At 39.6% G+C, this 24,097-nt stretch overlaps 1 long non-coding RNA gene across 1 annotated transcript in view; it reads left to right on the top strand.

Annotated features, from left to right (window-relative positions):
* LOC122465999 overlaps positions 1-1,574 on the top strand; it is a 121,888-nt gene extending 120,314 nt beyond the window's left edge. The window contains exon 3 of the long non-coding RNA XR_006291179.1: positions 627-1,574. This is a non-coding gene — a long non-coding RNA (uncharacterized LOC122465999). The remainder of the gene's footprint in view (positions 1-626) is intronic.
* The last annotated feature ends 22,523 nt before the right edge of the window (positions 1,575-24,097 follow it).

The following is a 24,097-nucleotide window of genomic DNA, read 5'->3' as shown; positions in this document are numbered from 1 at the left end:
GGCTACACTCAAACATGCTTAAGAGCAGCACCTAGAACAGTCTGAAAGATGGGAAAATGGGGGGGGTCATGTGAACCGGCCACTTACACAGAAATGTGTCCAAGTATTCTAGGAAAATAGTATTTATCATTCCTCACGATGCATGCTGGGTGCAGTGTTCTGCCCCTCATACAATCTGCAGCACTTGCTCATGTCAGCCTATTTTACCTTAATAGCTCGTGTACGTGGCTCAGTGCTGCTCTCTCAGTTCCCTGTTTTATGCCTGTGTAGGATCAAGACCTTTGTAGGTTTTGAATTTTTTATAGGCTTTTTCAAAATATTTTCAGAATGATCTACTATTTAAACTATTACATGTTCATAGAGACATCAGCCCCTCCTCTGCGTATGCCCATGTTCTCAGCACCTGCATATGTTGTATGTAAGCTATGATGGGGCATCTGCCCCACTACTGGCAGAGAAGGGGTTAAAAAGCAGCCTAGGGAGGCTGTGCAGGGAGCAGTCAATAGGAGAAGGGCTGTGAGGAGTGGCCAATCAGGGCCCAGCAGGCCCATACAAAAAGATCCTCATTGCAGAGCAGAGTTAGTCACTGCCTGGAGACTGAGGAATGATGACTGTGTCTCTAATAGGTAGAGAGAACTGTGGCATCTTGGACAGAGAGGTACTGCTGGCAGGGACTGGGAGATCAAGAGGAGCTCCTGGCTGGCCGCCAAGATTGGGTAGTTGCTGGCCCTGAGGAAAGGTGAAGAAGGTTCTAGGGCCATGGGGAAGTGGCCCAGGCTGCGATCCACAGGGTCCCTGCACTGGGACCCGGGGTGGACCCACATCCACTACTCCACTTGCTACTGGGGAAGTGGCAGGACAAGTGACTGCAGTTGCCTCTGGGGAAGTGGCTGGACTACTGAAGAGCCAAACCTCCTCTGGAAGGGAGGAACATGGACAGTGACATGGCCAGAGGGGGCCGACCCATGAAGAGAACACTGCGGTTCTGGAGCTGAGAGAGGAGCTGTGCATGGGGGCAGTGACAGAGAGATGGAGTGCAGACCGCGGATGTGGACATCAGCCTCAGAGTGAGCAGGAGAAGGTGTCAATCAGGCGGTGAGTGGTGCACCCATGACATAAGCATTAACAGTTGATTGGGTAGCTGGTGAATTCTAATGCTCCAGATACATGTGATATACATATACATGCACAATATTAAATGTGATGGTGTTAAGTGGCACTCTTGTGTTAATGTTTAAGAGTGGATGTGTATGTGCAAAATTTCAAAAACACTGCAATGGAGGCTACTTTTTGAGAATTCAACCCCAAATATATCACATTTCCATGGGAACATCTTAAATGATGCTGTTTACCTCTAAATACAATATCATTTCAATTCACTATACATGGGGTTACACCTTAAAACCATTTTGAGACTGAAGCTGATGCAGAATGCACTGGCTCACATATGGAACAGGGCATTTTTCTGGGACCATATGCCACCTGTGCTCTGGGATCTCCCACGGACTGCCTATTGGTTTAACATGTTGGTTATGATCTATCAAGTCTTAAATGGTGTAGAACCACCCTATGTGTGGGACCACCTCTCTCCTCAGGCCATACTGCCACGGGTGCAGTCAGCAGAAGCACTTGACCTAGGTTACCCTCATTATAGAATAGAGGGGTGGCTGGCGCAGGGCCATTTCGGTGAGGGCTCTAGGACTCTGGAACTTGTTCGTCCACTTGGCTGATATAGTCTGAATAAGGTGACTTTCTGGGTGAACTGCAAAAGGCATCTGCTTCAGAGGATTAGATGTATGCTCCTAGCTGAGGGAAGGGTTGCTGGCTGGCAGAGTTTCTGTGGAACTGATTATTTTAATGCAGCTGAGATATAATTTAACAGTATTTATTGTATAATCAATTGTTAGATGTCTATCCAATGCTTTAGGCACCTTTCATTTAAAATCTAAATTAAAAAAAAATAATAATAAAAACTCAACTGGTGCAGCCTAGCTAGTTTATTCATTCTCCAGAGAGTGTACAGAAATTTGTAACAACCATCATTTATGTTATTAAAAATGTGAAATGGTCATAGCTAAAAATACTTTTTTCTGTTAAGAAATTATTTTGCCTCTTTAGTGAAAATGTCATCTGTGGCGGTCAGCCACATACTCAATTCAAAGAGCTTCCTTTTGTGATAACTTTTAGCTTCAAGATATTTAAATGTAAATCTAAAGCAGTGGCCATGCATAGATATCACCATCAAATTAGACTTCATGCTATCATGGAGGCCATTTACAAGGTTTGCCCTTAGAGCAACTTTTTAGATGTCCTGAAAATTTATACTAACTGTATCCTAATGGCAATTGTGAATGAAATATTTCATTTAGAAAGCTAGCAAATTGCAACTTTGAAATGAGTATAATATAATCATAATACGTTATTTTCAACAATGTATAATCACAATTTGGTATGAAACACAGAGGATTTAGTTATTAAAATATTCCAATGGAATGAGATTTTATTTAACATTTTACTGATTTTAAAAAAGACAAACATAACATACAAACAAAAAAGGATGTTAATCTTAATAGAAAACATTGTACTTATAGGTATGGCTGGTAGCACCGATTACTAAGATTGCCTGGCACTTCCCATTATTAGACCCTGTTTTCAGTTGCTTATAACTTTGCAAAATTTTAATAATTTAAGGTGAAATTTTCCATGCTGGGTGTCTGCCTCTTGCTGAATTTCTTTTTATTTATTGTGAAATTTCAGCCAAAACAATTTAGCTATTTCAGCAAATGAGGCTAGGAAGAAATACATGATTTTGCCCATGTTAAATTCTGGTGATCTTTAAGAAGATCTAACATCTGCATACTTTGGAGAAAGGCCATAACATTTGGCTCAGGGAAGGCTTTTGTGTCAGGTATCCTTTAGCATCCTTTGTAAAAGTCCACTCGAATCTGCACAGGTTATAAGTCTCTGAAAAATCTATATCAGTAGAAATTTGCTAAACCTTCACAGCTAAAATCTCCAAAGATTCTGTCCACACTGAGCATGCTGGAGCATGAGGCTGAGGAGGATTTTCCCTGTAATTGCCACTCTGGACTGCTGTGGGCCATGCTGGTCCGGGAACTAGAACTTGTTTTAAATCGGTATATGACCATGTAATTAAGGACTGCATTGGCACAAGAGGGCTGAATTAAAGTTGCACAGCCTCAGCACTCTGAAGTGCTGGACTTTGGAACTTTTAATAATATTCTTTTAACATAAGTATTTGTGTATAATCATTAAGTGTGATATCAGTTATTATTTCTATTAGACTATAGCCTACAGGCCCCAGTCAACATGAGAGCCCATTCTTACAGCTGCTGTGTACACTGACTATAAATTATCTATTGACTATAAACTTTCCCAACCCCAAGAGTTTATAGTCTAAAGAGGCTAAACTATTTTTACTCCATTTTAAGAATGGGGGACTGAGGTAGAAAAGGATTAAGTGACTTGCCTAAGGTGATACCAGAAGTTCATAGCATAGTCAGAAACTGAATCCACAACTTCCAAATCTCAGTCCACAGCTTTAACCACAACCCCATGTTTCCCCTCAAGTGTTGTTAAAAATGACATAGGGTGGGCTAACTTTCAAAACTGAAGCCTAAATAGTGCATGGATATGAATGTTTGCACCTATAAAACAAGCATTATCAAATGAATGGCTTCCCTCTGCAAAAGTGTTAATGAGGACTGTGACAGAGAACTGCTGGGCAACCATTAGTGTTGCTTGTCAAGCAAACTGATGCAAACTGAGATTTCAGCAGTCATCCCAGGCTGATGGGCCAGCAACAATACTATGGCCAACGTACATCTTCAAGCATTGTGCAACTGGCTGTGACAGATAACATTTAGTTGGAATCTTTGGAAGCATTTCTCTCAGTGGCTCTCCCTTGTGACTCTCCCTGCCCTCATTTTCTTCTGAGTGCAGCCATATTCAAGTATATACTACTCCTCTTCAGAATAGGGCTGATGGAAAATCCTAAACATGGATGTGACTTGTATTTACTGGATTGCATTTAAGAGCTATTCCCAGGCCTCAGTTTGACTTTTGCCATTGTTGTGCTCACTCTTCCTCCTCAAGCGTGCTCAACTCAGTTGAGAAGTGGAAGGTTGATCACACCGCTGAATACTGCACAGATTTTACGCACTAGTCAAGTGCCTTTCAGCACATGCGCCAGCAAATTCAGAGGGCCTTGAAGTCAATGGAAGAGAGTTTTGTTTATCCATTCTTAATATTACCTTTCTGTAGGATTGATTCCAGAAATTGTGCAACTAAATTTCCATTTGAACACACACAGGTGGAATTTTGTCACTTAATTTTTCACTGTAATTTAGTCAGCTTTGAGTCTTTGATCTGTATAGAACAGGAACCACTTCAAGTGTCCTTTAAATGCAATATACAACAAGGTTGCATCAGATACACGGGGAAGTATGTGAACTTTGGTTCATAAAGTTTCTTGAGTAGCTAGCCATGATGCAGTTAATGATATAGCTATATATTGTAATCACAATTGTTAATTTAAAGAGAGCTGATTGCTTCCAATTTATCTTTCAGTTGGAAGTTCACACTTTAAAGAGCAACCAGACTGCCCACTGCTGCAATGCAGTCAGCTCTTGTGGGTAGAGAAGGAGATTTCCATCTCTATACTATTCATTTTGTGTGTGTGCTATCATTGATGCGGTGCATAACTATTTCCCTTTATCACCATCTAAGCCATTTAAGATGGAAATGTTTCCTAATAGATACCCAGCAGGATAATTTGAGGAGATGAAATGAGAGATCAGTCATATTCTAATAAATGTGGTGATGTGTAATCCCAGAGCATATGCAGCAGAGTTTCTATCCCATATTCCCATAATCTATATTTATTTTTCTGCCAGCTGTTTCCAAAAACTAAATTTTAAACTAAATTCATTTGCATGTATAATTTGCTGATCATCTTTATTTTTTCCTAAAGAAGGTAAAAACTATGGATAATCATAACAATTTTTTAATATATTTGGCATTTCGAATGCCATCATCTGAATGCTAAGGTCTGTTATTTGTGTTTAAATGGACAAGCCTGCAAACTGAATGGACTTGGAGTTGGGGCCTTGTGGTATTCTTGACTCTTGATTTACTGCATTAATTTTGGGCAATTTGTTTAGCCTCCCTCCTCCTGGGTTTATCTACCTATATAATGGGTATAATATTTGTTCCTTCACAAGACCTTTATGAGATTTAATTAATTATTATTGACCAGATTCAAGATCCTTGGATGAAGAGGTGTTATATCTCCCTTCCTTTCTCTATCTCTCTTTCATATAGTGAAAGTAAGGATAAGGGTGTGTGAGGCAGAGAAAGGGTTGGAGAGAAGGAGAAGAAAACTGAAAGGGAGAGTGCAGTGAAGAGGAAGCAATAATGAATGTGAGATATAGAATAGAGTTGGTGGCAGAGAGAGAAAGGAGAATATACTTACAATCTCTGCCCTGAAGAGCTTACAAACTTTTTGTAATGTGATTGTGTAGTGCCTAGAGGACAGGGGCACCAGCTGCTATCTCAGTACCAATAGTAGTAGTAATAATGAGGGAATGGGAGCAGGACACAAGCTTTAAAGATGAATGCAGGCAGTCATTAACTTCATACCACAGACTTCCAATGCAATGGAGTTTTTTTTAAAAAAGGGTGTTTCCCTACTCCTGTGAAAAATGACAAAAAAAACCCAAAGAAATTTATATATATTGAAATTTTTCACAGAAAAAAATGGGGGCAAAAAACTATTCCCCAAAAAATATCCAGCCAAAAACTGAAAACTCAGCTGAAAACCAGGAAGTTTTGATTCAATATTGTTGCCATGGGAGAGTAATAGGAGTTGTTGTTTGACTGCTGCTTACCCCTATTCTCATTTGTAGACCAGGCTTCCTGGGCAGACTACATCTCCCATGGTCTCCACTCTTGTTGAGTTGCTCCAGTGCCTAATGGGAATCCTATTTCCATAGTGCAACACAGGAAATGTAGTCAGCGTAGAAGAGAAAGTGGGGACAACAAGTATCTAAACTAGAATTCCTGAGAAACACCAGTGTGGCAGTTCTAAATTGAAATTTTAGTTTCCAACTCAAAAGTGTTTGTTTTTGTCTGTTTGTTTGACAAACAACTGACAACTTTACATTTCTCAAATGTTTAGTTTTCAGGTGAAAAATCAAAATTCTTCATGGAAAGCAGGCACTTTCTGAAAAGAATTTTGTTTGGTTGAAACCCAAATTTTCTGTTTAAAAAAATACCAGTTTTTACAAACTTTTTACAACTGCTGGTACTTAGTCCTTCTGAGAATTAAGCCTAGTTCTGAAACTGCAAAGTAAACAAATGAGAGCCCCCCAAAATAATGGACACTTCTGAAAATGTCAGTGTAAAATATCCAATTTTTAATAGCACCTACTGTATCACAAAGCAGTAAGAGAATACTTACAATGCTGAAGTAGCCTGCACTAATACATAAGAAAGGCAATTCAAATCACTATAGAGATATAATCTTCAGAAAGCATGAAGTGCTTTATTTTATTTATCTAGTAGTTGAACTTCATTTAATTAAACAATGGCATTTGAAATATTATTTTTTTCATTTTTGCCTTACTACTGTATGGCTAATACTGCCCAATTTTTTAACTGACTTGAAAAGAAAGCTGCCTTGTGTCTGTATAATATATATTTATATATATGCAATACATAAAAAGCTTTCCTACTGTATAATCCTGGCAAACCCATAGAGATAACATTTCTAAATAACAAATAAAACAATAGTCATGCACTTCTTAGAAATTATTAACAATTAGAGGAAGAAAAAGTATGTTAGGTAAACTGATCTATACTTCTGTTCCTTGTTCCTACAGTGTATTTGTAAGTCTGTGGTCAAGTCTATTGTCATTTTAAATTATTCAGGTGATGCAGTTTCCAGCCCTTCCTTTGAGAAATGATTCCGCAGTTGAACTGAGGTCTCTGACAGGACATTTCTTAATATTCAGCCTAAGTTTTCCTTTCTTATTCGTCAAATCAATGTTAGTTACACAGACTTTGGACCAATCTAAACAATTCATTTTTTCTCCTTTGTAATTCAGGTCTTATCCAAAGCCTATGGAGTCAGTGGGAGCCATTACATTGACTCCAGTGGATTTTAAATCAGGCCTGTATGCCATTTAAAATATTGTACATGAATAGTTATGTATGTTCCCCTATCCACCATCACTTGGCAATGTAGGCACGGTTTTATTTTGTGACTCCACTTTGTGTGTACTTTAGCCAGTCACCAGCTCAATGAAAGCAGAGGGATGGCTGTATGGTCTTTTTCTGCAGACAAATCTAGTTTTAAAATGGAAAACTAGAACTATATATATTGTAAAGAATTGATGTTTTCCCCTTTTTATTCTGAAAAATGCCAAGAAATTTTCAAATCAATATCAATCAATGTAGAAGAGAATACGAAACAGAAGAAACCGATATAGCCCTTGTTTCCTCATCTTTCCAAACGAGGACCGAAGATATCTGTCTGGTATCAAAGACATTAAAAATTCGAACTCCAGATGTTTCTGACAATTAAAATATAGTTCTGTAAGTATGTGCCACATAGGCTAAAATGGAACAGGAAAATTGAGTTGAACATTTAATTTACTAGACAAAGATTAAAAAGAATAAAAAAGATCAGCGGAGTTGTGTTGCCCTATTGTGATTAGGGTAATCAGTGAAGCTCTGCTCTTCACTGGTTTGAACTGGCAGTGGTTAACAATTAAGAAATTGTATGGTCAGCAGTTAGGTGCAAAATGTGATCTGTCATTGTATGCCTTGCAGTACAGTGCAAAAGAATTTCAATATCTGATCAAAGTAGAGTCCATCATTAAAAAAAACATTTCATTTGTATTCATCCATTATTAGAGAAAGTGTTTTAACGTATTTATATTATACAAAGTACTGCTATTTTTTGACAGTCCCAGATTTTTCTTAATCCATTCCCTTACATATTTCTTAGCAAAAGAGCTGTACAAAGCATAGCACTTCTTAGCAGGAACCCAATGCTATTCAAGTCTCAGTGGACATAGTTCTGTAATTAAAGTGACCATGCAAGAGATGTAGACCACATTGTGATGTTATTGACTTGAACTGTGATAGATTGTTGTTGCAACCAAGGTCCTGTAGTTGCACCAAATCTTGTACAATGGAGGTTAAGTAAGGTGTCTGTAGAAAGATTGTTATTTGCTGGTTATGATTATGCTGTCTGTATGTGTATCATTTTTGTATTTGAAGTTATGAATACTGGCTATGTACTTGTATCTCAATATGTTTGATTCTAAGTAGCCTCAGTGAAGCATTTGGTCAGCTTCTTGGAAAAGGACTATTCTCAGTAAGTGGCCTATCAAACACTTAACTGACAATGGACTTTGGGAGACACCAATCCCACAACATTTCCTGGGAACGTTCAAACTAACATGTAAACAATGGTGCCAGCCTGCAAAAAGCTGAATCATTCATGGACATGCGACTAGCCCAGGTGGCTACAAACTCCATCTTGTTGCTGTGACTTTGCACAGAAGAACAAAGGGGTTTCTGCCCACAAGAGAGAATATAAAAATCCCTGGAACCTCCTCCATTTTGTCTTTAGCTGGCTTAAGAGATGGCCTCTCCACCCCAAAGAGATGCCTAAAAGAAACTGGAACAAAGGACAGTCACTACAGGGGTTTGAGTGATTGCTGGACCCAGACTAGGAAGGAGTTCAGTCTGTGAAAGAAGCTTATTGGAACATCTGTGGGGGTGAGATTTCATCTGTAATCAGTATCTTAATGTATTAGGCTTAGACTTGCATGTTTTGTTTTATTTTGCTTGGTAACTTACTTTGTTCTGTCTGTTATTACTTGGAACCACATAAATCCCACTTTTTATACTTAATAAAATCACTTTTGCTTATTAATTAACCCAGAGTAATACCTGGGAGATCAAACAGATGTGCATCTCTCTCTATTAGTGTTATAGAGGGCAGACGATTTATGACTTTACCCTGTATACGCTTTATACAGAGTAAAACTGATTCATTTGGGGTTTGGATCCCATTGGGAGCTGGGTGTCTGGGTGCTAAGGACAGGAGCACTTGCTAAGCCATTTTCGGTTAAGACTGCAGCTTTGGGGGCGTAGGTCAGACCTTGGGTCTGTGTTACAGCAGATTAGCATATCTGGCTCAACAAGACAGGGTTCTGGAGGCTCAAACTGACAGAGAAAATGGGCTCAAAGGTAGTCTGAGCACATCAGCTAACAGTCCCAAGGGGGTCTTTGTGACCGACCCCGTAACACACACATTATGGCATTTAACCACTGGCATGACTAGTGTGGTTATTCCACTGAAAACTATGTTAAACACAGCGTCGCATACATTTGTTTTATTGTGTTTTGATGAGAGCATGTAACATCTTGTAAGTACATGTGGAGTATCAGACTTTTGAACAACATGTGCCCCAACTATGTAAGCAATCACATCTGTTCACATATCTAACATGTGGTATTACTTGTTTTGTGGCTCAGTTGCCTTGTTTGTTGATGAAGTCACACTACATAGGTTGATCAAGTGCTCATTTTGGGTGTCATTTTTTTCTGGAAGGTTAAGTCACAGGTTCATGTTTTAGAGTTGACCAAAAAATATTTCTGGAAGTTTCAGTTCTTCTTCTTGGACATGGACCTCAAAATTGTTTTCCACACTTTATGGCTTATAGACTGGATTGCTGTATTATGCTTTATTTGAGACTTCTGTGAAAAGCCACTGGAAGCTTTAAGAATTTAAGAATGCTCAATGATCTTTACTCACAAGAATGTTCTGTCTTCCATGATTTGCTCAGTCTGCTTAATGTTTAGTGACTGATTTTACAGTTGTACTTTTAAAATATTTCTTAAATATAGGACCTGTCTACCTCACGGATCATCAGTCACCACATTTTCCATCATGTCAGCCATAGTCTATAGGACTAGAATAGAGAACTGTTCCAACATGCAATTTTGAAAGTGTAAGGCCTTTTCCACTGAGGATCTGTGTTATGAGATTGTCCCCCATTGAATTTATTCTAAGCACCATCTGTGGCATTCTTCAGGGCAAAGCTCAACAGAATTGTTTCCTTTTCAGCCATTTGTGTGGTGAGAGAGAGATGGGAATATTGGTTTATTTTCTTTCTTCCATTATATGGTTTGAAAATGTGACCTCTTTGGAAAACACTATCTTAATTACTTTTGTTGAGGCACCAGAGACTTTCAGATATGGGGAGACCAAATAATTGTTTAATCAATTGTTAGTGAGTAAATATACAAAACTTCCTTCTATCATTCATGGATGCAGAACCTGACAATGCTTTTATATGGGAGAGTTGGAATGGGTTATGCACAATGGGAATAATTGCTTCCTGTAGTAGTCTTGGTCTGGAGTATACATGGCAAACAGGAGCCATTCATCATCTTAGCATGACAATTTATTGTGCATGAAATGCATACAAAATAGTTGAACTTTTCATTACCTAGTATAGTGATATTGTGATATGAAAGACACAAGCAGCTTAATACAGTCAAGTATTTCACCTTATTTGACAGAAAAAAAGCTATAAAGATGTCTTTTTGGCTCTCTTTCCAACATGAGTGGTTCTTTTCTAGATATAAAAGTATAAACAGTGGGCATAATGTTCTGGTTACAGTAAATTATTATCTGCAAGGAAATATATTATTTTATTTTGCTATTTTTGGTGACTGCTCAGATTCCTGGTTTATAACCATTTCTAAATTACAGCAGCAATGTGTTGGGCCCCAAGAAGAAACCTACATTACACTGACAATCTCAGAAAGAAAATATACAGTGCATAATATCTGAGAAACACTGAACACGTGAACCTGCATAGTCTCCAAAAGGAGACTCTGGTCTACAGGGTCTTTGTTTGGAAAGTTTTCTCCCCATGGGGTGGGGAGGAGAAAGTAGTTTGTGGGTTTGCAGTATGTTGTCCTAAACTCTGAGCCAAAAGGGAATAAGCATACCTAAGAGAGCTATTTTTGTCAGATGGTAATTCTTTACTATTATTGACCCCAATCTATATTTTTATTTTAATGCCAACGCTAGCATTTAATACTTGGATTTAAATTTTAAGCTGTTTAATGGAGCTGTTTTACCATTGACTTCATTGGGGATGTAGTTAGGCCAATGCTGAGTGCTTTTGAAACCCGCGTTTTCACTAAAGTAAGCAGATATGACCTTGAAAACACACAGGCTGAAGATCTGCTGAGAAAGAAAGTGCCATGTTAATAAACCATAAATAAATCCTGTTCCAGAGCTGCTATAGTTCTCCCAGCTAACCATCAGAATAAAAGGCTTCACACAGAATGATCCTGATATAACAACCTTTCCTGCTTCAAAATTATTTAAACATAAAATGTTTAGAGGGGCTGGGGTTGTCAAATTGTCCAGTGTACTTTGGAATGGCAGCATACCCTGATTGGTTAAGGAGGCTGACAGATACAGAAGCTTCATTTAATTTGGTTATAATTTGAATATTTATTAAGAAAACAATTTATCATAGAATTGGGGGGAAAGAGTAACTTTAGGTGAGGTTTCCTTCCCTAGTACAATAACCTGAGATTACCAAATTACCTTCTGGAAATTTTGATTTATTTTTATTAGAGAACAGAAACTATTAGAATTAAGTGTGGCTTTAACCAGAAGGTGATAGTCTTTTTATCATTGCCATGTTTCAATAGTTTGGTGGCAGCAACTGGAAAGGACTTTAAGAATGACACTAAAAATGAAACCTTACTGTTTACATAGTTTTAAGCAGGAGGAATGCATGGATACACTCTTACTAGGATCATGCTCCAGACCGTATCATTTTTGATACCCTCAAAGTGCCAGCTTCCAATTTTTTTTCATTGCTGCTACCACTACCCTACCCTTGGGCAATCAGACAGAAGTCTTTGATCCTGAGTCTCCTCTACCCTGCATCTTATGTAATCATTTACACCCTGGCAACATCAGTGTGATGTGGGTGTGAAGTGCTACAAAATTACCCTTTGCATGAGGTGAATAGCAATGAAAAGCCAGAGCTTTTATTCTGTAGAGACAACTAAGGGGGCATATGATAGAGGTCTATAAAATCATGACTGGTGTGGAGAAAGTAAATAATGAAGTGCTATTTACTCCTCCTCATACCACAAGAAGTAGGGGTCATCAAATGAAATTAATAGGCACAGATTTAAAACAAACAAAAGGAAGTATTTTTTCACACAATGCAGTCAGCCTGGGGAATTCTTTGCCAAGATGACAACAGGGTACAAAAAAGAACTAGATAAATTCATGGAAGATAGGTCCATCAATGGCTATTAGCCAGGATGGGCAGGGATGATGTTCCTAGCTTCTGTTTTCCAGAAGCTGGGAATGGGCGACAGAGGAATGGATCATTTGATGATTACCAGTTCTGTTCATTCCTTTTGGGGCCCCTGGCATTGGCCACTGTCAAAGACGGTATACTGTCAGATGGACATTTGATTTGACTCAGTATGGCATATTTTAAGCTTCACTCTTTTGCCATTGAGTACTAGGAAATGTTGCATTCTTTTTTAAAGTTTATAGATAAAAGTTCTACCCACCTAGATATTAGTCCAAAATGGTTATTATGAGTCTCCTTTCTAATTAAATGTTACACAGCCAGGACACTTATGCTGCCATGTGGAAAATATATGGAGGAAGCCATATGGAATATACATGGAAGAGAGATGTGCATATTAATGAAAAACATAAGCCTGAATGAGAGTTGAGGCTTTATAATCAGATACCTACAGTAGGAGACATTTTTAAACCCTGCTTTGTTAATTATGCAAATGTTCTGTAAGAGAACCAAAGGTTAATTTTAATTATGTATTTACACTTCAACTAATCCCTTATAATTAAAATCTGAATGCCGTTAGTCTGTTTCACTGTAGAGCAGATGCTGTACACTACCATAAAAATAAAAATAAAAAAAAAACCCAGCTAATTTATTACAATGGCATTTGAAATGTATTAGTGTTACCACAGGTTGACACCTTTTGCATGTCATTTGATTGATAAGGAGGGAAAGATAACCCATGACACAGCCAATTAATATTGATTTACTGATTTACTCCAGACAGGCAATTATAATTCACAAAAGCTCTAGAATTAAGAGATCACATGAGAACCCCATGAACTGTATTGTTGGAAAGAATAAGACTTGAATGTCTTTTCATCTTCTTGTTAAGTGTTACTGACAGTTATGACCACCTCTTTAGAGATTAGTGGCAAGAAATAATGCATTTTCCTTCACTTTTATTGTTTAATGGTGTAAACATGAATGGGGGAAATTCATTATTGGGTTGTGTATATTATCTTCCTTCAAGGTATGAGAGTAAAAAAATATCTAGGGGAAGACACAATTATGTCATTTTATTAAGGGGGGAAAAAAAGCCTAAAAAACATGCCACATAAAATATATTTTCTGAGCTGCTACAACCTCTTGTAATTTTTTTTGTCTTTTTAAAAATAATACTGCACAGAGCCATTCATATTTGACCAGAATCTGGTACTGCTATGTTATCCTATCCAGTAGAGGTCTTAAAAGTGAGCAAACAGCTGATGGAAGATCTGAAAACTTGGTAGTAAGTTGGCAATTCAGTGGGCAGCATATTTTCAATGGGCCAGTCCCAATCCACTGAAGCCAATGAGAGTCAAAATTTCAAAGGGGTTTCGACCAGCCCCATATGACTTATACCATCCCCTGTGCCATATATTTAAATATTTTAAGCACTGAAAATTTATATATAACCTGGTCCTACAAAATCATAACCTTTTAACAGAAGCTGAGCATTCACCCTTCCCCCTTGATAAAACAAGGAAACTGACGGAATTTAAAGCCTGACCCACCACTCATTGAAGTGAATGGCAAAGCTTCTGTTGATTTCAATGGTGCAGGATTAGATCATTAGTAACAGTGAGGAGTTCAGCACCCTGCAGAATTGGGCTATTATACAAATATTCACTAGGGTCCGTCTTATGTTTGTCCATCTTTGAATCGCCTGTAAAACAGAGATCCTAACTAGAGCTGGGACAAATGTTTTGGACAACTACTTTATTCACTGAAAAATGTTTTTGTTGCCCCAAAACATTTCTCATATTTAACACAAATTTGTCACATAGATTTGTCAAAAAAGTTTTTGGGTGAGAGGCTAGATTCATAAGGGAACTTAAGCACTGTTTACAAAATGGCCACAGGAGGAGAAGGGGCCCTTAACTTTTAACCCACGGGTCAGAAGTTTCCCATGGGTTAAATGTTTTTAATGCCCAGTTTGGAAAGGGATTTGAACGAAGGTGTCCCACCTCCTCTGCAAATGCCCTAACACTTGGGCTATAGGCGTGTGTGTGTGTGTGTTTTCTCAATCTCTCCCGTTGGATCTGTTCCATTTTGGGTAAATAATTATTCATCAGCACCAGAGGACCAGACGCAGGTCTCCCCACTTCCAGATGAGTGCTCTAGCCCAATGAGTGATTGAAAAGCTCATTCATAACCAATCTATAGATTTTTCTCCTTCTGGAGCCAAGTGTGAATATGTAGGTAGTTGTCTATGCAATTGCTGTTATGATTCAAGCAGCCAAAAGCAAGAACTTTAACAATTCAGAGAGGTATCTATTTTTTTTCAGAATGTTTATGCCCTTATGGGGCTTTGTTTTTATTTAGGATAATGCCAGCTTAATTCTTAACCTTTCCCCATGTGCAGTACAATGCAGCCATTAAAGAACACTGGTGACTGCCATTAAACAACACCGTGACTCCACAGTCTCTGAAGACACCATCAAATTCATTCCACAACACTCAGCAATGAAACATCTTGCTGATCCCCCATCTTCTGACGAAATCCAGCATGCCACCACACAGACAAAAAATCACAAGGCACCAGGCCCAGATGGCAACCCAGCTGAGGTTTTTAAAGCGGTAGAACAGCTTTACCAGCACAAAGTTTACAAACTAAATGACAAAGAAGAAATTCCACCTGACTTTAAGAATTGTTACAATATTCAAGAAAAAAGAAAAGGAGTACTAGTGGCACCTTAGAGACTAACCAATTTATTTGGTTAGTCTCTAAAGTGCCACTATTACTCCTTTTCTTTTTGCGAATACAGACTAACACAGCTGCTACTCTGAAATATTCAAGAAAGGGGACAAATCTTTGTGCAGGAACTATAGAGGTATTGCCCTCCATCACAGAGAAGATCCTTGCCCGGATCCTATTAAACAGTCTCCTTCCCCTTGCTGAGGAACTTCTCCCTGAATCACAGTGTGACTTCAGGCCATCCTGAGGCACAACCAACATGATCTTCATGGCATGACAGATTCAGGAGAAGTGCAGACAGCAACACCAGAAACTGTTTATGGCAATTATCAACCTAACCAAGGCTTTGGCTCTATCAATCATGATGCCCTATGGAAGGTGCTATGTAGGTTTGGCTGTCCACAGAAATTCATTTCCATCATGAGACTGCTCTATGATTGGATGACTGCCACCTTTTTGTGCAATGGCTCAGAGACCGAACCATTCATCATTGGCACTGGTGTCAGAAAGTCCAACACTCTTTTTCATTTACCTTGCCGTGATCCTGATTCTCCATCAACAACCACCTTCCTGACAGAATTGGGATTGAGTATCATATGAATGGCCAACTCCTCAATCTCCAACATCTCCAAACAAAATCTAAGATCATGTGAATTGGCATTACTGACCTTCAGTATGCAGATGATTGCGTCATCCTTGCACATACAGAGGCTGAACTGCAAACTGCCCTAAATCTTTTTGCAGATGCCTATTACAGCCTGGGTCTCTCTCTCAACATCGGGAAAACCAAGGTACTTTACTAGCCCTCACCTGCACAAACTACTCTTCATACTGCACAAATCACCATTGGTGGAGCAGCTCTGGAAAACGTGGACCATTTTCCATGCCTTGGCAGCCACCTCTCCCAAACAGCCAGCATTTACACAGAAATTGAATACAGGATCCACTGTGCCAGTCATCCTTTGGAAGACTACTCAAATGAGCCTTCAATCATAGGCACACAAGCATCAAGATCTTGGTTTACAAGGCAGTTGTCATCCCCACCCTTCTCTGTGGGTGTGAGACCTGGGTGACCTACAGATGACATCTCAAGTGGCTGGAGTGGTTCCAGCAGTGTTGCCTCAGGAGGATTCTCAGGATCAGCTGGGAAGACTGACGCATTAACACCAGCCTTCTCTCTGCAGCCAACATCAGCAGTGTAGAAGCACAGGTCATGAAACATCAGTTCTGCTGGGCTGGTCACTGTGTCTGTATGCCTGACACTCACCTCCCAAATCAAGTATTCTTCTCTTGGTTTAGTCAAGGAAGAAGGGCTTGCGGAGGCCAGCAGAAGTGCTTCAAAGACATACTGAAAGTACACCTTTAAAAAGGGAGTCATCGACTCAACAAACTGGGAGGACTTGGCATGGAACAGAACCCAGTGGTGCCGCACCATAGACCAAGTCACAGCCCACTTTGAGGAGAATAGATATGCTCAAGAGATAGAGAAGTGATAAAGGAGGACATAAAGGGCACAAGTCTCCATCCATCAACTATGTCTCCTTTAAGCTCACGCCTATCACTTCTGTGGAAAAATTTGCAGGGCATGAATTGGGCTCCTGAGCTGCCTAAAAAACCCATCAATGAACCCCTTTGACAGACATCATCCTTGCACTGAGGGATAGCCAAAGAAGGAAGGATATGTCCAGTAACATAAAATTCACGTACCTTACAAAGACAAATGAAAATGAGAAACACCTTTACTCCTGGGCTACTTACACTAAGAAAAAAATCCTTTAGAACTTTAATCACATCACCTGTAAGGGTCAGGACATTAAAAAAAATAAACCCTCATCATGACTCTTAGCATTTTCTGACGAGATCTGCAGGAACCTGATAGTCTAACAATTAACTTGCAAAGTGGTTTTAATGAAGTGAAGTATCATTACTGGAAAACTATTTTACTCCCCCTTCCTACATAGTCACATACTGTGGAACTTTCCTTTGAAATGACACGTATATTGCTCCATTGCAGCAGGAAGACGTGGTGAAGATAAGTGTTGCCACCTCTCTCTGTCTCTGTCAGATGCTCTTATTTGTTATTTCAGACCTGTTATCAGTGAATATTCACAGTCTAAATCTGCAGGTGATCAGAATCTCCAGTTATCACTTCCTTCCTTCGTAAAGTGCCAGTTTGTACCCTTAAGATGTAGCCTCATTTACAATTTTAGTCTATGAATGGAAATGGAATTAAATATTTAACAGAGATACATGATATAGTTCATCACAGATTTAAACAGTGATAAAAATCACCTTTCTCTCCTTAAGTCTCAGGTTTCCTTATGCCAATTAAAAAGGTGAAAATAATGTTGCCAAAATGTAGGGCAATAGGAGTCAGTCAAATTTCCACAAAGGGGTTGTGAAAGATTTACATATACTATTCCCAACCAAATCAATGGGAGTATTGGGGTTAAATCCTCTGGATTCCTTACTAATGCTGACGAGTCCCATTCCCTCTCTCCCTTTTCCCCTAGTTTTTCCCATATGTTGCACTACCTGGGTGAAGAGAGAGAAAAACAAATGAAATGGCTGCCTTTCAGTGTGACAGGACTAGATCCCCCACCTGTCTTGCTTAGGCAAGGAGAAGGGAAAGCCTTCCTCACCATCTATTTGGGGGGAAAAGAAACCCTCTGTCTGCTACGGAGGGCAAATGGGGGAAGATACTGCTGGAAAGGAAGAGAGAGAAGAATGCTTGACCCTGAAAAATGAATCTGCAATGTGACTGGCTGTGACACAGGATCAGGATCAACTGTAGCATTTTGGGGACAGGCCTACAAAACAAATTTTGCCATCCCCACTCCTTAGAGCTGACCAGGGTGAGGGTGTTCAGGTCTAGTATTGGAAGTAAGAGTTCAGCCTGCCTGTTAGAGCTGGGTCCTCAGTGGGCAGAGTCCATGTAACAAGCCAAGTGTCAGTACCAAAGAGATGGAAGCCAAGTGTCCAAACTGGAGGGTAAGCCACGGTTGTGAGTTAGTCAGGGATCAAAGCCAGAAGTCTGAAGCCAGGTGGAAATAGGGCTGGAACAAAGCAAGAGCTGGAACAGACTGGAGTAGGGACTGAAACCAGGGCAAGCACAGCTGCAGACATGATGCACATTGAGCAGCCTCTGATCTACTGCGAGGGACAGGCTTATAAGACAGGCTTCTAAACCAGCAGTCAGTTGGGGGCTGTGGCCATTCTGTCAGTGCCAAGGCAGTGCAATTGAGCTCACTGGTTGCAGAGCAGCAACGTTAGTGAGGGAATAGGCCAGCAGCTGGTCCAGTCCATGACACTTCTTTCAAAATATAATTGATTCCTCTCCAACATCCCCATCCTAGTATACACAGTTGGTCTAGGCTTTTTGGAAAGATTAGCAGGATGATTCTTTGGGGTACATGCCAAAGGTAACCAGCTAATTTTATACATAGAAAGTGTGTATATTCAGAGAAGGTTCTGTATCTGTTATATAGTGTATATACTCCAGAAAGTGTGGAGATGCCATATTTCCTATAAACTTTAGTTGTAGTCTTTGGTTTCCTGTGACACCCTTCCTGCTGGGGCATAAACAAAGGTTACCAGTAGAGTTCTTCAAGGATGGGTCTTGGGGCCAATCTTATTAACATTTTCATTAGTGACTTTGGCACAGAAAGTGGGAGTGTGTAGATGATAAACAGTTGGGAGGTATCACCAATACAGAAAAGGACTGGAACATCACACAAGGTGGGATGATCATGAAAACAGGAGTAATAGAAGTGGGAGAAATTTATTAGTGCAAAGTGCAACGTCATGCACTTAGGGACCAAGATTTTTTCCAATAAGCAGCAGACTTACCAATAGGAAGAAACAGAGGAGAAGAAAGATCTGGGTGCATCACCAGTATGAAGCAGCTGTAAAAAGGCTAATGTAATTCTAGGATGCATTAGGGGAGGTATTTCCAGTGGAGATAGGGAAGTGTTATTAACATTGTACAAGGCACTGGTGAGACCTCATGTGGAATTCAGCTTGCAATTCTGATGTCTTATGTTTAAGAAAGATGAATTCAAACTGGAATAGATGTGAACAAAGGCTTCTAAGATCTATGGAACCTACCTTATGACAGGAGACAATGAGCTTGCTTTGATTAGCCTGACAAAACAAAGGCTGAGGAGAGATGATAGGTCTTTATAAATACATCTGTCAGGACGGAGTTGGAGATGGCCTGTGGGAATAAAGTGAGCTGCTCAATATCAGGGTTAAAGAGTAAAAGGTCAACCAAGGGCCAGGTCAGGTTAAAACCACAATTCAGAGTCTGTTGCCAAATGGAAAGCATGAGGGTAGAATCAGGGCCAGACAAGCTGAAATCTTGCACTGGGGTTAACAATCGTCCTAAGCCAAAGATAGTAAACTAAGATCAGGATTGGGAGCCAGGCCAAGGTCAAGAGCCAAGAGTCTGGGCTCCAGATGAGTTGCATGAGGAGCAGTGAGACAGGGTCTAGGGAAAAGGCACACCAGATGTATGTGTTCTTCAGACAACTACCAGAAATGGCTTTCTGGTTTATATGGGGAGTGCCAGCCAATCAGGGAGTCACAGAGAGCTGCCACTTCATGCCCCTTAGGGTGGGACTTCCTGCAGGGCCTCTCAGTACTACTTGGTGAAAAGTTTGTCTGGGTCCCTGGAGGCAATGAGGAAGCAGTGCTTACCTCAGATCCAACAGTCCCTGGTTCTAGGTCTGTGGCTTCTTATAACCTGAGAGGGATAAACACCAGGGAGGGCGTGGAGGTATTTACATTGATGGCCAGTTTATGTCCATTTGTTATTGTAACTGAAAATTTAGGCTTGAAATTAGACAAAGGTTTCTAACCATCAGAAGAGTGAAGTTATGAGATAGCCTTCTGAGTGTGTGTGTGTGGTGGGGAAACCTAACTTCTCTCAAGACTGAGCTTGATAAGTTTATGGAGAGGATGGTGATGAGATAGCAATCTCCATCGTTGGCAATTAGGAAATATCTCCACTGGCCAGAGATGTGACACTAGAGGGAGAGGGGTCTGAGTTACTACAGAGAATTCTTTCCCAGGTTTCTGGCTGGTGGGTCTGTTCCACATGCTCAGGGTCTAACTGATCACCATATTTGGGGTTGGGAAGGAATCTTCCTTAGGTCAGATTGGCAGAAAAACTAGGTTTTTTTCACCTTACTTTGCAGCATGGGAGATGCCAATTTGAACTACAGTAAATGGTGGATTCTCAGTAATCTGAAGTCTTTAAATCAAGATTTGTGGACTTCAGTAATTTAGCCAGAGGTTATGAGTTTATTGCAGGAGTGGGTGGGTGAGGTTCTGTGGCTTGCAATGTGCAGGAGGTCAGACTAGATGATTGTGATGGTCCCTTCTGGCCTTAAAGTTTATAAGTCTAAAAGAGCCTAGGACTGGGCAGTCACAGCTGCAGCTACACAGAGAAGTAGGGAGTTTTGTTAGCTGTACACAGGTGTGTTCATAATAAAGCATTGAAGTTGACACTGGTCTCTGCCATCAGGAAGATACAAATGGTACCAGGAGTGAGGCACAATGTGAAAGAAGTAACATTGAAATGGCTACTACAGAGCCTGTGCAACTGCATGTAACACACCCCCAGCATTCCGAGAATCAGAGGGAAATGCTGAATGAACCTGAAAAAGGTTCGAACAGCAATTTGAGCTCTATATGAAAGTCACAGGGGCAAATAACCTGTAGGATGAGCAAACTATTGTTCTGCTCTTAACAGTGGCATGCACAAAAGCAGGAGCTTGTCACAGATATAAAGCTAAATAATCAGTCCTGTGATAAGGGAATATTAAAAGACTCTCTCATTATTATTACACTCCAGTACTATCTGATCTTTAAAGTCTGAATGGTTACTAAGGGAGATGACTCTGATACTAGAAAGGTCAATATGTATACGCCAAGCAGCAGAACAAATACAAATAAAAAAACCTAGAGAAAGGCACAGAGCATGTGACTGAGAGTACTATACCTAAACCAGCAAGAAAAAATTCACAGCAATTAAATTGGCCAGTGACAGAAACATGGAAATCAGGGAACAATGCCAGCAATGTGTACAGGAAATGTCCAGCATTCAGGCAAATATGCAGAAACTGTCATAAGCTCAACCATTACGCTAAACTGTGCAGAGAAAACAGGGAAGTGCATGTATGAAGTGCAGAAAGGGTTTCTTCACATGGAAAGGGAGAGCTGTGCTTAATCACAAAACTGGAGGAGGCTGAAAACTCAAACAATTGGTAATTAAAGCGTGAACAAATGGTACACATGACATACATGATAGACACGGGGGCACAAGTAAATGTAATAACAAAAACTGGAAGAGAGAGTGCAATGCAACGAGCACATAAACGTGGAATAGTCAAAAGTGTCTGTGAAAGACTTCTAGTGTTTGGAGTGTGCACACTGACACTTAATACAAAGGAAGACTGATAAAATACGTTTTTGTGGTAGTACACAGAGGAAAGCAAACAGACTTGGGACTACACAGATGTAAGATGATTGATCTCATTAAGAGAATTTATGTGTGACATTACCCAGGACACAGCTTACCGGATTGCTTCATCCTGAACCCCTCCTCCCTCCCAATTCAATGATGCTTTCTTTGTCTTTCAAATGTTGTAGCTGCCATGAGTAGATAAGAGGGGAGAGGGGTAATTTGTCTTGTGTGTGTTCTCTATTCTTATGCTCCCCTCTTTGAGGATTATCTCCAGCTGTGGTTCAGGTGACAGCCAGTCTGTTTATATGGGACCTCAAGCTGTTTCCACTGCTAATATGTAAAGCTTTCACTCACACCTTTCTTCCTGCCAAAAAATAGCTGCTTAGCTAGGTGATAGCCTGTGATAATCCATTTAATTATGCTGATACCTGGCTGGAGCGTCAGTGGGTCTTTTGTCTCTGAAGAACTGGTTTGGGCCTGCCTTTCTAACTATGGAACATGTTACAGCTATGTTATACAGTAGACTCTTATATCTTTACATACAATGTTTATACACACGTTTTACCAGGACAATAGTGTTCAGCAGATTGAGTTTTCAAATGATACCTCACAGGACATACTTTGTTAAATAAATAAATAAATCATAGTCTTGTAAAAAGAATGAACATAACAGTACAGTCTATCACTGTATTCCATAAAGAAACAGACACACACAGAACCAGGCATGAAAATATTCTCAGGAAATGGGTACCTTCCAATAACATACAAGATATAGCTAAGAGAAGATGCAGAAAATGCTATATGCTTAATAAGGAGGCTAGAAGAAGCGCTGCAAAACATGACAGCAAATAGTGTCATTCAGAGAATAGAAGAACCAACAGACTGGGTTCACTCCTTAGTAATTGTAGAGAAAACCCATGGAACCCGTGAAGTGGGACAGAAACATAAAAATAGAACACTTTCACATGACCACAGGAAAGTGAACTATTGTCTGAGATAGCAGGAACCAAGTTCTTCAGCAAATTAGATGCATCCGCTAGATTTTGGCATATTCCCTTTGGCACTGAGGGCTCCAAGATCATCACTTTCAACACACCATTTGGCAGTTACTGCTTTCTAAGATTTTCTTTCATAATATATTCAGCTTCAGAAGTATTTTGCCATATGAGTCAACTGCTAGAGGGTATAGCAGGTGTTATAGTAGTATAGTAGTTATAGTATTGCATTGATGATATCATTTGATAAAGCACTGCCACTGAACATCAGGAGCAACTGAGGAGAACGCTGAACATTGCTAGAGCTAATAACCTTAAAATAAATAAGGTCAAATGTCAAACAACGGAAATAACATACTTAGGAGAGAGACTGACCTACAAGGGAATCTTGCACAGTGAATCAAAGATTCAAGCAACACTGAAAACGCCAAGACCTGAAGATAAAACGTGAATTCAAAGGCTGCTAGACATGTTGAATAATGTCAGAAAATTCATACTTAACTATACAGTTTTGTACAACTCACCTAAGACATCCCCTCCACAAGTCAGAATTGGCATGGATGACAGAGCATGAAAGATAGTTGAATAATTTAAAGCATATTCTGACATAAGCTCCTGTGCTGCAATTTCTGACCCACTGAAAGACTTCAAAGTTTCCACAGATGCTTTAAAATAGGGCTGGAAGCAGTAGTATTCCAGTGTCATGGAAATTATTACTTGCCAGTCTCATATGCATCTAGGTCTATGACAGATACACATAGGGTGTATGCACAAATTGAAAAAGAGACACTGGGTCTGATGAATGGATGTACAAATTTCTATGATTTTCTCTATTGTTGTAGCTTCAAAAGAGAAACTGATCACAAACCACTGATTGCAATACAAAAAAAAAAGGGACTTGGAGAAGAACCACAAAGGTTTATTTTTGAAAATAAAGAAGTATGATGTGACCGTAGAGTTACAACATGAATGCCACTTAATAATGACAGACACTCTCTCAACAGCATATGCTCCATCTGTCAGTACACAACCTGATGATCTGGAACAAGCAGTAAACATACAAATGAACCTGATTTTTAGATTCCAAGGCCAGAGAGGACCATTGTGATCATCTAATCTGAACTCATGCATTACACAGGCCACAGGACTTCCCCAAAACAATTTCTAGAGCAGATCTTTTAGAAAAGCATCCAATCTTGAGTTAAAAATTGTCAGTGATGGAGAATCTTTGGTAAATTGTTCCAGTGGTTAATTACGCTTACTGTTCAAAATGTGTACCTTATTTCCAAGATTAGTTTGTCAACTTCAGTAGTGTTATACCCTCCTTTATTACATTAAAAGTCCGTTATTAAATATTTGTTCCCCATTTAGGTACTTATAGTCTGTAGTTGTCACCCGTTAACTTTCTCTTTGTTTAGCTAAATAGATTGAACTCCTTGAGTCTTTCGTTATAATGCAAGTTTTCTAATCTGTTAGTTCTTCTCTGAACTATCTCCAA

The sequence above is a fragment of the Chelonia mydas genome, chromosome 5, assembly GCF_015237465.2.
Source record: "Chelonia mydas isolate rCheMyd1 chromosome 5, rCheMyd1.pri.v2, whole genome shotgun sequence".
Lineage (NCBI taxonomy): Eukaryota > Metazoa > Chordata > Testudines > Cheloniidae > Chelonia > Chelonia mydas.
Note: the sequence above shows the minus strand (reverse complement) of the source record. Positions and strands in the feature narration are given on the sequence as shown.